General features: G+C 44.3%; 1 protein-coding gene across 5 annotated transcripts in view; it reads left to right on the top strand.

Annotated features, from left to right (window-relative positions):
- The first annotated feature begins 2315 nt into the window (after positions 1-2315).
- Positions 2316-14495, top strand: part of ralgps2 (Ral GEF with PH domain and SH3 binding motif 2) — a 145295-nt gene continuing 133115 nt past the window's right edge. For all 5 annotated transcript variants that reach the window (XR_008061771.1, XM_052458730.1, XM_052458727.1 and 2 more), the window contains exon 1: positions 2316-2475. The gene's annotated coding sequence lies outside the window, so the exon portion shown is untranslated. The remainder of the gene's footprint in view (positions 2476-14495) is intronic.

The raw sequence follows: 14495 nt of genomic DNA on the forward strand, positions 1-14495 counted from the left end.
AACTATACAGACAATGTCTTCATCAAACAACACTGTTTTACCACGCATCAGTGACATGGCAGGAGATGTTTTGAAACAATTACTGCTTCCCATACAAGTCAGTGAATTCTATGCACTACAACTGGATGAGTCAACAGACGTGGCGGGCCTGGTACAGCTCCTGGTATATGTTTATGGGGGTCAAATAAAGAATACATCCTCTTCTGCAAACCACTGGGAACCAGGACAACAGGAGAGGATATTTTTTACTGGGCAGCTTTGTGACATCAAATGGACTTTGGTGGTCAAGATGTGTTGGTATCTGTACTGATGGCGCAAAAGCCATGACAGGGAGACATAGTGGAGTGGTAACACGTTTCTCCCGCCGCCACTTGGTTACACTGCAGCATCCACAGTGTGGCCCTTGCTGCCAAGGCAATGCCTGACAGCTTGAAATATGTTTTGGATGCTACAGTGACAATGGTTAAAGCAAGGCCCCTGAACTCTCGTGTATTTTCTGCACTTTGCAATGATATGGGCAGCGACCATGTAACATTTTGTAACATACAGAAGTGCGCTGGTTATCTAGGGGCAAACTATTGACACACTTTTTAATTGAGAGACGAGTTTAAAGTTTTCTTTACTGACCATAATTTTCACTTGTCATTTCATTTAATTTTTTCTCGTCAGAATGATCTGAATCTAGGATTACAGGGACTCTCTGCAACTATATATAATGTGCGGGACAACATTCTGGCTATTATTAAGAAGTTGGAGCTCTTCTCTGTCTGCATTAACAAGGACAACACACAGGTCTTTCCATCATTGTATGATTTTTGGGGGGCAAATGAACTCAAGCTTATTGACAACGTCAAATGTGATATAACGAAGCACCTGAGTGAGTTGGGTGCGCTATTACGCAGGAACTTTTCTGAAATGGATGACACAAACAACCGGATTCGTTATCCCTTCATGCCCTGCCTCCAGTTCACTTACTGATATCTGAACAAGAGATCCTCATTAAAATTGCAACAAGCGGTTCTGTGGAAATTGAATTTAATCAGAAGCTACTGCCAGATTTCTGGATTGGGCTGCGTTCAGGGTATCCTGCCTTGGCAAATCGCACTGTTAAGACACGGATGCCATTTGCAACCACGTACCTATGTGAGAGTGGCCCTCACTAGTAAGAAAACTATATACAGGCAAACTGTGTGTGGAAAATGATTTAAGACGGAGACTCTCTCCAATACAACCCAACATTGCAGTTATGAGCATCCTTTCAAGCACAACCTTCTCATTAACGTGTGGTGAGTTATTCACAATTGTTGATGAACAAACAAGGTTTTAAATGTAAGATGGTTAAATAAAGAGTACAATTATTGATTATTATATTATTATTTGTGCCCTGGTCCTAATAACAGCTTTTTGTCACTTCCCACGAGCCGGGTTGTGACAAACTCACACTCAGTTTTAGGTTTCATAAACACATCATATAGTGTGTGTGGCAGGCTTACAATGATGGCTAAAAACAACATTTGAGAGTGCGTTGACCCTGGTGCTGAAGGGGGTACGGTACGCAGCTGGAGGTTGAATGCTTGAAGGGGTACGGGACTATAAAAAGTTTGGGAACCACTGCTGTAAAGGAAGGAAACCGGTCAGGGATTTCACCATGAGGTCAATGGTAACTTTAAAACAGTTACAGAGTTTAGTGGCTGTGATAGGAGAAAACCGACGATAGATCAACAACATTATAGTTACTCCACAATCATAACCTAATTGACTGCATGAAAAGTACAAATGTGATAAATTAACTTTATGTCCTGAATACAAAGTGTTCTGTTTGGGGCAAATTCAATATAACACAGCTGAGTACCACTTCATTTTTTCAAGCATAGTGGTAGCTGTATCATGTTATGGGTATGCTTGTAATTGTTAAGGACTGGGGTTTTTTTGGGGATAAAGAAATTAACAGAATGGAGCTCAGCACAGGCTAAATTCTAGAAGAAAACCTGGTTCAGTTTGCCTTCCACCAGACACTGGGATATTGATTTACTTTTCAGCAGGACAATAACCTAAAACTTAAGGCCAAATCTACACTTTAGCTGCTTACCAAGAAGACAGTGAATGTTCCTGAGTGGGAGAGTTTCAGTTTTGACTTAAATCTACTTGAAAATGTATGGCAAGACCTGGAAATGGTTGTCTAGCAATTAGCAACAACCAATTTGACAGAGCTTAAAGAATTTTGAAAAAAAAAATGAACAAACGCTATACAATACAGGTGTGAAAAGCTGACTTTAAAAAAGCTTGTGGCACCAGAAAAGGCGAGGGCGGGAGAACTAGCTAAACCCCTCCCATTTGCCGTGCCTGCTCAACCCTCATTCAAAACAGATCACAGCTGTTGCAAAGCACACTGCCTTTAGGTGCTTCTGAAATCTGCTGCCACAACGAAACGAGTGTTTCACCCGAAAAGAGGGACCTGGCACCCATCTCAGTGTGGTGAGTGTTCTATGTCTGTTTTCGTAAGCTATTATAGGTGTAGCAGCTTCCCTGAATCTACATCAATTTGCGCGGAAGATTAGCTAACATTAGCAACTGGACTAACGTAAGCTTTCTATTTTGAAGGTTAAAGTAAAGAGTTGAGTTGAATAGTATTATCTGTCGCAGTAACTAACTAGCTAGTTCTCGCCCTCATTGTCTTATACAATGTTCTCGTTTGTCTTGTCACACAGTAGTCAACGTTTTTTGCTAAGTTAGCTAGCTAGCCTGTGACCTAACTAGTTAGCAACCGCCATCTAATCTCGTTGCAATTTGTGCTTTGTAGGTTAGCCAGTTAGCTTGTTAATAACGGTGATTTGCGCGTGTTCCCGGCGTGCTGTTAGCGCTTAGCTAATGACCACTGAAACGGCCTCGTAGCTTTGCTCGCGACTCAGAACCCGCCCAGATCCGGGGAGGGTATTGGGTGGGGCGTTCATTGGGGTTTTATTCACACCCTTGGATTTAAGCATAACAAGTTATCGTTTTATTTTTTGTTCACTCCTGCTACGTTAGGTTACTGCTGTGGGAGGACAGTCTGAAAAGCCACAACACTTTGTTTAGGGAGATGCAAAGGCATTTAGTTTATTTATACACGTGTAAGAATCATCAACCTAGTCAGACAGCCGTTTCAATACGAATTGATTAATATTTAATTGCGGGTTGGCATCAACATCGTGATGTCTGCCTCTTGTAGTATATGTCGGCATCAGTGTTTCTCTCGCTAGCTAGCGCTACAGCAATATACCAGTTAAAAAGAATGACAGTGGGTCAATATAATTGATGCCAAAGGGTGATAGTGTTCGTTGGCTAATTAATATGTTATTTGTAATGCACAGTCAAGGACATCTTATGTCCCACATCATTCGCTATATGAGCCATGTTTCATTATATTAATTATATTTTATATATTGCTAGCCAATAGTCACTCTGGCTGGGCAAAGCCAGAAAGACTACATAGCAACACATTTCAGTCAAGCCTACACAGGCCATGCAGGCCAAATTCAGTTTACCCAGTAAAATCATGCCTTCATCTACTCGCATTTTCATCGAAAAGGACCCATGTGCACCAACGTATGAATTTCATAGTAGCATATCAAATTGGTTGTCAAATGACGGCTAAATCTATATTATTGGGAAATGAAGATATAGATTAAAAAAAAAAAATATTTACATTTTTATCTTGGATTTATAAAAAATATATCATTAGTAAAGACTTGATTTCTGGATAAACGGATGCAAAGGGTTTTTCAGAAAAGATTGACCAGAAATGTATCGAAACATAATGTTAACGTAAAGGCCTACCATTATCAACACTTTTAAAACTATTTAGTTTAGTATATTTTAGTTTAGAAGTTGAAGAGGAGGATAATGCAAGTTCAGAATTAACAAGAAATTGTAGACCTACCAATTTAGTTAGTGATTTTACTTATATGAATTAAGTGATTAAAACTCATAATTCCATTACTGGTAACTAAAAAATCTGTAATGGAATTACTGCAACTGAATTGGCTACATTGGGAAATCATAATAGTCACAAACCACAGTTGGGTCACTTATAACTGTCCTCCCCTCCACTGGCATACTGTTATCTTCAGCAGATAACGGTTTTCTTTCTGTTGTCTGGTGGTCAAACGAGTAGTTTTAAAACAGTCTGGACAACCCCTTCTTCTCTCACGCTCCAGTTAATGTCACCTCTTACTGACTCTTATCCATGAGCCCCCTTTCCATTTGCTTTAACCAGCATCACACACTGCGCACTGACTGATGTTGAAAAGTAGTTCGCTCTGGCCGTGATGTTCATGTCCAGACTGGATGAAATCTGAACCTGTCATAGACATATGTTTCACAAGTTTGGACAGCAGAGTACTGTACTGTATGCTATTGTGCTCTGCTGTCCAAACTTGTGAAATATGACATTTTCTATCCATAATTATGCATTTCTGTGTAGTACAGATCAGGAACCTATGATGTAATTCCATTACCAGGTGTAAATCCACTTCGCTTAACGGATAAATAAAATAAATTCTTATTTTACCAGGTAAGTTGACTGAGAACACATTATCATTTGCAGCAACGACCTGGGGAATAGTTACTGGGGAAAGGAGGGTCATTAATGAGCCAATTGTAAACTGGGGATTATTAGGTGATCATGATGGTTTGAGGGCCAGATTGGGAATTTAGCCAGGACACCGGGGTTAACACCCCTACTCTTACGATAAGTGTCATGGGATCTTTAATGACCTCAGAGTCAGGACACCCGTTTAACGTCCCATCCAAAAGACTGCACCCTACACAGGGCAGTGTCCCCAATCACTGCCCTGGGGCATTGGGATATTTTTTTAGACCAGAGGAAAGAGTGCCTCCTACTGGCCCTCCAACACCACTTTGAGCAGCATCTGGTCTCCCATCCAGGAACTGACCAGGACCAACCCTGCTTAGCTTCAGAAGCAAGCCAGCAGTGGTATGCAGGGTGGTATGTTGCTGTAAACATTTCACGTTTAGTTTAAACATGTTGTTTTTGAAGCAGGGGACAAATACAATTTGATTTGTAGTTAAATAACCAAAAGGGATATTTTCAAACTCAAGCTGCCATGTCATTGTTGACATCCCTTTTTTTCTGCAGACATCTTTGAATCTGAATTTGGAGAAGATATTTTCTTTTAAGTGTTTGAATTACGTGGTCGCATAAAAACCTGAGTGATATTTTACCGTAATATTGTTACCAAAGTTTTCATCTGCACAGTTCTACTAACTTAGTTTTTGTACATTTATTTGTGTGGAGGAGGGAGTGGTAATGTTAGAGTTCAGAAATCTTTAAGCATTTTATATTGAAATTCAAGTGTTTTGTTTTTGCTTCAATAGAGTTATCAGGGGTGTGCAACTATACTTTTACTTGACAGAAAATACATTTGTGCAACACATTCGTCAGAGAAAATCTTCATTCATTAGTACTCCCAAGTGGCGCAGCGGTGTAAGCCACTGTATCTCACTGCAAGAGGCATCACTACAGACCCTGGTTTGATTCCAGGCTGTATCATAACAGGCTTTTATTGGGAGTCCCAGCAGCACACAATTGGCCCAGTGTCGCCTGGGTTAGGGTTTGGCTGGGGTAAGCCGTCATTCTAAATACGAATTTGTTCTCAACCGACTTGCCAAGTTTAAATAAAGGTTAAAAAAATCACTTAATCAGATGACCGCAGATGTGAACGTTACTTGGCCAGCTGCCACACAAGTAAATGTGCCTACAATAAAAAAGCATGGTGTTTTTTCCAAGAATGATGCATGGCCATCATTTCTGTTTATCATAGAAAGAATGTAGCCAGCTACATTTCCTAACTTAGTCTTTCCATTTACCAGAGAAAAGTAGACTGCACTGAGAAGAATAGTGGAGAAAAGTAGCAACACACAGCGTTCTGACCGATCTGCTGATAGAATGCCCATTCCTGAATTCTCATCCGTGGAGGAGTGAAACTGAAACACAGTATTAGTCTGAGCAGAAATTACAATAAGAATGATTTTAGATCTGCCTTTACAAAACGCAGCAAGATATTTCTTATGCAATTTGCTTCTACGTGAAACATTCCCTGATAAAAATAATTTGGTATGTTCTTGTTTGTCTGGTTTGACACATTTTACTCATGTATATTTTACATGTGTGAAATGTATTTCTTGCTCATCCCAAGTCCCCCTGAGACACCATTAGAGAGTGGGGTCACAGCCAAGGTCAGCCATTATCAAAGGTGACCCTGGAGCAAGTGGGCTTGCTCATGGGCACATCAACAGATTGTTCACCTTATCGGCTCTGGGATTCGAACTAGCAACCTTTCGGTTACTGGCCCAACACTGCTAGGCTACCTGCTGACTCTCGTTTACAGTGACAATAGAGTAGACAAACTGTGTGAGATGAGTAAAGGGTTTGTGTAAAGATGGAAAATGTCCTTTAGGCCGCACCATGTTAAATAGCCCACCTGCTAAAGTGTTCACTGTATATAAAAAATTAAGACGTGCAGCTAGTGTTCCACTCCCTGGACAAGGAATGAGTTGCTTTGGTGTGAAGCTGAGCTTTGGTCTCAGACATGAAGAATCAAAAGTTAGATTTTTATCAAAGTGATTGAGATGTTGGTTGTTTACAGAAGTGATCCCAAGTTCCCATATCTTTGAGAGACAATCAGAAAGGGCTTTAATATTCTCCTGTTTGTTTCTGCTCCCATTAACGCGTGCGTCAAACTGAATGTCATGATAGTTTGTTAACACAACAGTGAGCATCTGGCAGAAGGCTAATCCACAGTTACTCTGCTGCTGCCCGCAGGACGGTTTGACAGCTGCCATTCTTTCTTTCTGTAATTATAAGTGTTTGTTTGACACAGGAATATTACAGCTAAAAGCTTTGTTTTGCTGGCCAGTGCTGATCTCATGCAGAAGGTGGCTGCTATATAGTGTACAGTATAGTCAGAGCAGACATATTGGTCACAGTCAGAGATTTGATCAAGTGTTAGTAAATTAAAGTTTCACCGGAATCTCTATCCTGCATCAGTGTCTCATCATTTAAACTGACTTGTTTGCTTGAATTGGCCTTTTTCCGATCACATTTTTGCACAATACCCATGTGTGTATGCGCTACAAGACGTGCGTCAGACTCCGATGTCTGCGCCCTGGTCTGTCTCAGGTTTCTGGGTTTTGTCCCTTGTCGGAGGGACTTTCTCAAGTACTTTACTTGTCCTCCTGGTCCACGTGTCTGTATTGGTATTTTGTAGTTTATTTTACCTTTATTTTACTAGGCAGGTCAGTTAAGAACAAATTCTTATTTTCAATGACGGCCTAGGAACAGTGGGTTAACTGCCTGTTCAGGGGCAGAACGACAGATTTTGTACCTTGTCAGCTCGGGGATTTTAACTTGCAACCTTTCGGTTACTAGTCCAATGCTCTAACCACTAGGCTACCCTGCCGCCCCAATTTTAAATTAAGCTGGAGGCTGGCTCGTCTATGATGGCTTTAGCCGACATCACAAATGATGCACGCTTTTCAACGGGGCAGTAGTCCATGAGTTGTTGTGATTCTGGATGGCCAGATAGCAACAAACAGTAGTTTCATCTAGTTCTTGATACCAACTGTGACTGTATTTGAGACAAGTGCTCATTGTGCAAATTTGACGAAAAAAAGTTTACATGTTGTCAACAATCTAAGCCAACCCTGTCTATCTTGCCATCCTAGTTTTGCGCGTGTTTGGTTTTTGTTGCTGAACAACCAACCCATCTATTGGCTGGGACGGGGCAGCCTTATGAGACTGACAAGACAGATTGCAGAGTAGGCATACAACTGACTGACTGAAGACATGAGGGGGATCTTCATCCTACTCAGTCTTTTTCCTTCTGGCCTGTGTCATTAAGTCTAACTAGACTCAATGGTCCAACAGTAGGAGGTTTCTCTCGCTATCTCTCCGCCTTAGTCTGTCTATTCCACTGACTGACGCTGCCTGTCCCTCCTGTCGCCCAAGTAACGTCTGGTGTCAGGTAAAAACAGAGAACTCACAAAGCACCTTTTTGTTTCCTTATGATCCTACAATGTTCCATCATGTCATTTTAAAGCCCGTTTTGGACTATTCATATCTGTGGGAGACTGGTAGGTTGTGTGACTGGGTGTATGTGGGGTGTCTGATGGTGCTGGCTGCCTACTGAAGTGGGTGTCTGTATTGATAGTGCCTGACTGAATGAAGGGGGGTGTATGCGTGCAAATGTGTGGACCGGAATGTGTCACTGTGATAGCAGAAGGTTACGTCTGTGTTCTGTGCCCATGCCCCGTGGTCGAGGGCCCATGGGGTCCTGTACCAGTCTGTCTGCCAGCTTAGCCGTTGGGCTGTCACTCAGGAGAATGTTTATCGACTTTCACTTCCACATATCACAGTAGGGTGGAGACTAATCATGGTTTACATTGAGCAATGACAGACCAGTCTTTGAGCAATTAGGATAGTACCCCAGGCTCTTCAAAGCCGACAGACTATCTTCCTTCCTACGTCAGCAAGACAAAGGAGCTGATCGTGGACTACAGGAAATGTAAGGGTGAGCACACCCCCATCAATGGCGCTGTGGGTCAAGAGCTTGAAGTTCCTCGGTGTCCACATCACTAAGCAATTAACATGGTCCACACAGTTGTGAAGTGAGCACGACAGCTCCTCTTCCTTCTCAGGAGGCTGAAAAGATTTGGCATGGCCCCTCAGATCCTCAAAGTTCCACAACTGCACCGCTGAGATCATCTTGCTTGCCTACATCTCCACCTGGTACTGATACTGCAAGGCACCCGACCGCAAGGCGCTATAGAGGGTGGTAACTACGGCTCACAACATCACTGGGGCAGTGCTCCCTGCCATCCCGGGACCTCTATACCAGGCGGTGTCAGAGGAAGGCCACCCAAGGCATAGACTGTGCTCTCTGCTACCGCACGGCAAGCAGTACCAGTGCACCAAGTCTGGAACGAACCGAGCACTGAACAGCTAATACTCCCAAGCCATAAGACTGCTAAATAGCTAATCAAATGTCTACCTGATGCTGCCTTATCAATCCTGTTGCTTGGTCACTTTAACCCTACATATGTACATACTGTACAGTGCCTTCAGGAAGTATTCACATCTCTTGACTTATTCATTACATTACATTTAAGTCATTTAGCAGACGCTCTTATCCAGAGCGACTTACAAATTGGTGCATTCACCTTATGACGTCCAGTGGAACAGCCACTTTACAATAGTGCATCTAAATCTTTTAGGGAGGGGAGGTGAGAAGGATTACTTTATCCTATCCTAGGTATTCCTTAAAGAGGTGGGGTTTCAGGTGTCTCCGGAAGGTGGTGATTGACTCCGCTGTCCTGGCGTCGTGAGGGAGTTTGTTCCACCATTGGGGGGCCAGAGCAGCGAACAGTTTTGACTGGGCTGAGCGGGAACTGTACTTCCTCAGTGGTAGGGAGGCGAGCAGGCCAGAGGTGGATGAACGCAGTGCCCTTGTTTGGGTGTAGGGCCTGATCAGAGCCTGGAGGTACTGAGGTGCCGTTCCCCTCACAGCTCCGTAGGCAAGCACCATGGTCTTGTAGCGGATGCGAGCTTCAACTGGAAGCCAGTGGAGAGAGCGGAGGAGCGGGGTGACGTGGGAGAACTTGGGAAGGTTGAACACCAGACGGGCTGCGGCGTTCTGGATGAGTTGTAGGGGTTTAATGGCACAGGCAGGGAGCCCAGCCAACAGCGAGTTGCAGTAATCCAGACGGGAGATGACAAGTGCCTGGATTAGGACCTGCGCCGCTTCCTGTGTGAGGCAGGGTCGTACTCTGCGGATGTTGTAGAGCATGAACCTACAGGAACGGGCCACCGCCTTGATGTTAGTTGAGAACGACAGGGTGTTGTCCAGGATCACGCCAAGGTTCTTAGCGCTCTGGGAGGAGGACACAATGGAGTTGTCAACCGTGATGGCGAGATCATGGAACGGGCAGTCCTTCCCCGGGAGGAAGAGCAGCTCCGTCTTGCCGAGGTTCAGCTTGAGGTGGTGATCCGTCATCCACACTGATATGTCTGCCAGACATGCAGAGATGCGATTCACCACCTGGTCATCAGAAGGGGGAAAGGAGAAGATTAATTGTGTTGTCTGCATAGCAATGATAGGAGAGACCATGTGAGGTTATGACAGAGCCAAGTGACTTGGTGTATAGCGAGAATAGGAGAGGGCCTAGAACAGAGCCCTGGGGGACACCAGTGGTGAGAGCGCGTGGTGAGGAGACAGATTCTCGCCACGCCACCTGGTAGGAGCGACCTGTCAGGTAGGACGCAATCCAAGCGTGGGCCGCGCCGGAGATGCCCAACTTGGAGAGGTTGGAGAGGAGGATCTGATGGTTCACAGTATCGAAGGCAGCCGATAGGTCTAGAAGGATGCGAGCAGAGGAGAGAGAGTTAGCTTTAGCAGTGCGGAGCGCCTCCGTGATACAGAGAAGAGCAGTCTCAGTTGAATGACTAGTCTTGAAACCTGACTGATTTGGATCAAGAAGGTCATTCTGAGAGAGATGGGGGGAGAGCTGGCCAAGGACGGCACGTTCAAGAGTTTTGGAGAGAAAAGAAAGAAGGGATACTGGTCTGTAGTTGTTGACATCGGAGGGATCGAGTGTAGGTTTTTTCAGAAGGGGTGCAACTCTCGCTCTCTTGAAGACGGAAGGGACGTAGCCAGCGGTCAGGGATGAGTTGATGAGCGAGGTGAGGTAAGGGAGAAGCTCTCCGGAAATGGTCTGGAGAAGAGCGGAGGGGATAGGGTCAAGCGGGCAGGTTGTTGGGCGGCCGGCCGTCACAAGACGCGAGATTTCATCTGGAGAGAGAGGGGAGAAAGAGGTCAGAGCACAGGGTAGGGCAGTGTGAGCAGAACCAGCGGTGTCGTTTGACTTAGCAAACGAGGATCGGATGTCGTCGACCTTCTTTTCAAAATGGTTGACGAAGTCATCTGCGGGGGGGAGGGGGAGGAGGATTCAGGAGGGAGGAGAAGGTGGCAAAGAGCTTCCTAGGGTTAGAGGCAGATGCTTGGAATTTAGAGTGGTAGAAAGTGGCTTTAGCAGCAGAGACAGAGGAGGAAAATGTAGAGAGGAGGGAGTGTAAGGATTTCAGGTCCGCAGGGAGGCGAGTTTTCCTCCATTTCCGCTCGGCTGCCCGGAGCCCTGTTCTGTGAGCTCGCAATGAGTCGTCGAGCCACGGAGCGGGAGGGGAGGACCGAGCCGGCCTGGAGGATAGGGGACATAGAGAGTCAAAGGATGCAGAAAGGGAGGAGAGGAGGGTTGAGGAGGCAGAATCAGGAGATAGGTTTGAGCAGAGGGAAGAGATGATAGGATGGAAGAGGAGAGAGTAGCGGGGGAGAGAGCGCGAAGGTTGGGACGGCGCGATACCATCCGAGTAGGGGCAGTGTGGGAAGTGTTGGATGAGAGCGAGAGGGAAAAGGATACAAGGTAGTGGTCGGAGACTTGGAGGGGAGTTGCAATGAGGTTAGTGGAAGAACAGCATCTAGTAAAGATGAGGTCGAGCGTATTGCCTGCCTTGTGAGTAGGGGGGGAAGGTGAGAGGGTGAGGTCAAAAGAGGAGAGGAGTGGAAAGAAGGAGGCAGAGAGGAATGAGTCAAAGGTAGACGTGGGGAGGTTAAAGTCGCCCAGAACTGTGAGAGGTGAGCCGTCCTCAGGAAAGGAGCTTATCAAGGCATCAAGCTCATTGATGAACTCTCCGAGGGACCTGGAGGGCGATAAATGATAAGGATGTTAAGCTTGAAAGGGCTGGTAACTGTGACAGCATGTAATTCAAAGGAGGCGATAGACAGATGGGAGAGATGAGGATCCCGGTGCCACCACCCCGCTGACCAGTAGCTCTCGGGGTGTGCGAGAACACGTGGGCGGACGAAGAGAGAGCAGTAGGAGTAGCAGTGTTATCTGTGGTGATCCATGTTTCCGTCAGTGCCAAGAAGTCGAGGGACTGGAGGGAGGCATAGGCTGAGATGAACTCTGCCTTGTTGGCCGCAGATCGGCAGTTCCAGAGGCTACCGGAGACCTGGAACTCCACGTGGGTCGTGCGAGCTGGGACCACCAGATTAGGGTGGCCGCGGCCACGCGGTGTGGAGCGTTTGTATGGTCTGTGCAGAGAGGAGAGATCAGGGATAGACAGACACATAGTTGACAGGCTACAGAAGAGGCTACGCTAATGCAAGGACATTGGAATGACAAGTGGACTACACGTCTCGAATGTTCAGAAAGTTAAGCTTACGTAGCAAGAATCTTATTGACTAAAAAGATTAAAATGATACAGTACTGCTGAAGTAGGCTAGCTGGCAGTGGCTGCGTTGTTGACACTACACTAATCAAGTCGTTCCGTTGAGTGTAATAGTTTCTACAGTGCTGCTATTCGGGGGCTAGCTGGCTAGCTAGCAGTGTTGATTACGTTGCGTTAAAAGAACGACAATAGCTGGCTAGCTAACCTAGAAAATCGCTCTAGACTACACAATTATCTTTGATACAAAGACGGCTATGTAGCTAGCTACGATCAAACAAATCAAACCGTTGTGCTGTAATGAAATGAAATGAAAATGTGATACTACCTGTGGAGCGAAGCGGAATGCGACCGGGTTGTTGAGTGCGGAAGTTCTATTCGGAAGACGTTGGCTAGCTGTTGGCTAGCTAGCAGTGTCTCCTACGTTAAGGACGACAAATAGCTGGCTAGCTAACCTCGGTAAATTAAGATAATCACTCTAAGACTACACACTCTAAACTACACAATTATCTTGGATACGAAGACAGCAAAGACAACTATGTAGCTAGCTACCACTACACTAATCAAGTCGTTCAGTTGAGTGTAATAGTTTCTACAGTGCTGCTATTCGGTAGACGGACGTTTGCTAGCTGGCTAGCTGCTGGGCAGATAGCAGTGTAGACTACGTTAGGACGACGAAATACGATAATTACGCAATTATCTTTGATACAAAGACGGCTATGTAGCTAGCTAAGAAGAAATTGGTAAGATTAGACAAATCAAACCGTTGTACTATAATGAAATGTAATGAAATGTAATGAAAAGTTATACTACCTGCGGACCGAAGTGCGGATGCGACCGCTCGCTCCAACCCGGAAGACACTTTCCACATTTTTTGTTTTTACAGCATGCATTAAAAAATGGATTAAATTATATTTTGTCACTAGCTTACACGCAATACCCAATAATGTCAAAGTGGAATTATGTTTTTAGTTTACAAATGAAAAGCTTATGACCTTTTTGGGATAGGGGGCAGCATTTTCACTTTTGGATAAATAGCATGCCCAGAGTGAACTGCCTCCTACTCTGTCCCAGATGCTAATATATTATTATTATTATTATTAGTAGTAGTAGTAGTAGTAGTAGTAGTAGTAGTAGTAGTAATAGTAGTAATAATAATACTGAAGTTTCTAAAACTGTTTGAATGATGTCTGTGAGTATAACAGAACTCATATGGCAGGTGAAAACCTGAGAAAAATCCAACCAGGAAGTGGGAGGCAGAAATGCTCATTATAAAAATTCAGAAAACAAAACATATTTTACATAGGTTTAAAGATTAACTTCTTGTTAAACCAACCACAGTGTCATATTTATAAAATGCTTTTCGGTGAAAGCATACCTAGCCCAGAACATAGCCCAGTTAACGTTAGCTCAACTGTCCCGTGGACAGGACACCAATCCCGAAGAAGTTTTATCCAATTTTGGTTTTTAATTTGGGGCCTATAGACAAGTTCCTTTTTTCCACTTGCCTCATTCATTTTTTTGTGGTAAGCCTATACTGTAATTACAGCATTAACGCCAGTCATATTTTGACAAATATATATAATTAATATTAACATCAAGGCTTTATTCTGTCGCACAGATGGGTGAGAAAAGCCAGTGCCTGTTGCACACCACAACATCATTGCAATCTGAGCAGAGGCAGTCTACATTTTGAAACTTTTTAACCGTAAACGTAATTGTTTAAAACCTGGCTGTTCTTAGCCAAATTCCTACCATAGGAATGCAGAGGGAATTACTTTATAAACCCTTCCTCATATGTCATTGAAACCAGTAGGTTATTTCTCTAATTTCTCTCATGTCCTATTGGGGGGCGGCAGGGTAGCCATTGGGTAGAGCGTTGGACTAGTAACCGAAAGGTCAGCTCAGGGATTCGAACTTGCTACAAGGTACAAAATCTGTCGTACTGCCCCTGAACAGGCAGTTAACCCACTGTTCCTAGGCCGTCATTGAAAATAAGAATTTGTTCTTAACTGACTTGCCTAGTAAAATAAAGGTAAAAATAAATTGGTTTTCAAATAACTTTTTTTTGTTGTCCAGCAGCCGTGGACACGATCTTAGTCATATTAGCCAGTTGTTTCATCTTTATCTTCCCTCATTCTGAAATATATTTTCATTTGTCACATGAAACCTGGGCTGTTGAGAACGGCTTTTTTCGGCAATTGCATTTGGGAAC

Source organism: Oncorhynchus keta, chromosome 1, assembly GCF_023373465.1.
Source record: "Oncorhynchus keta strain PuntledgeMale-10-30-2019 chromosome 1, Oket_V2, whole genome shotgun sequence".
Taxonomy (NCBI): domain Eukaryota; kingdom Metazoa; phylum Chordata; class Actinopteri; order Salmoniformes; family Salmonidae; genus Oncorhynchus; species Oncorhynchus keta.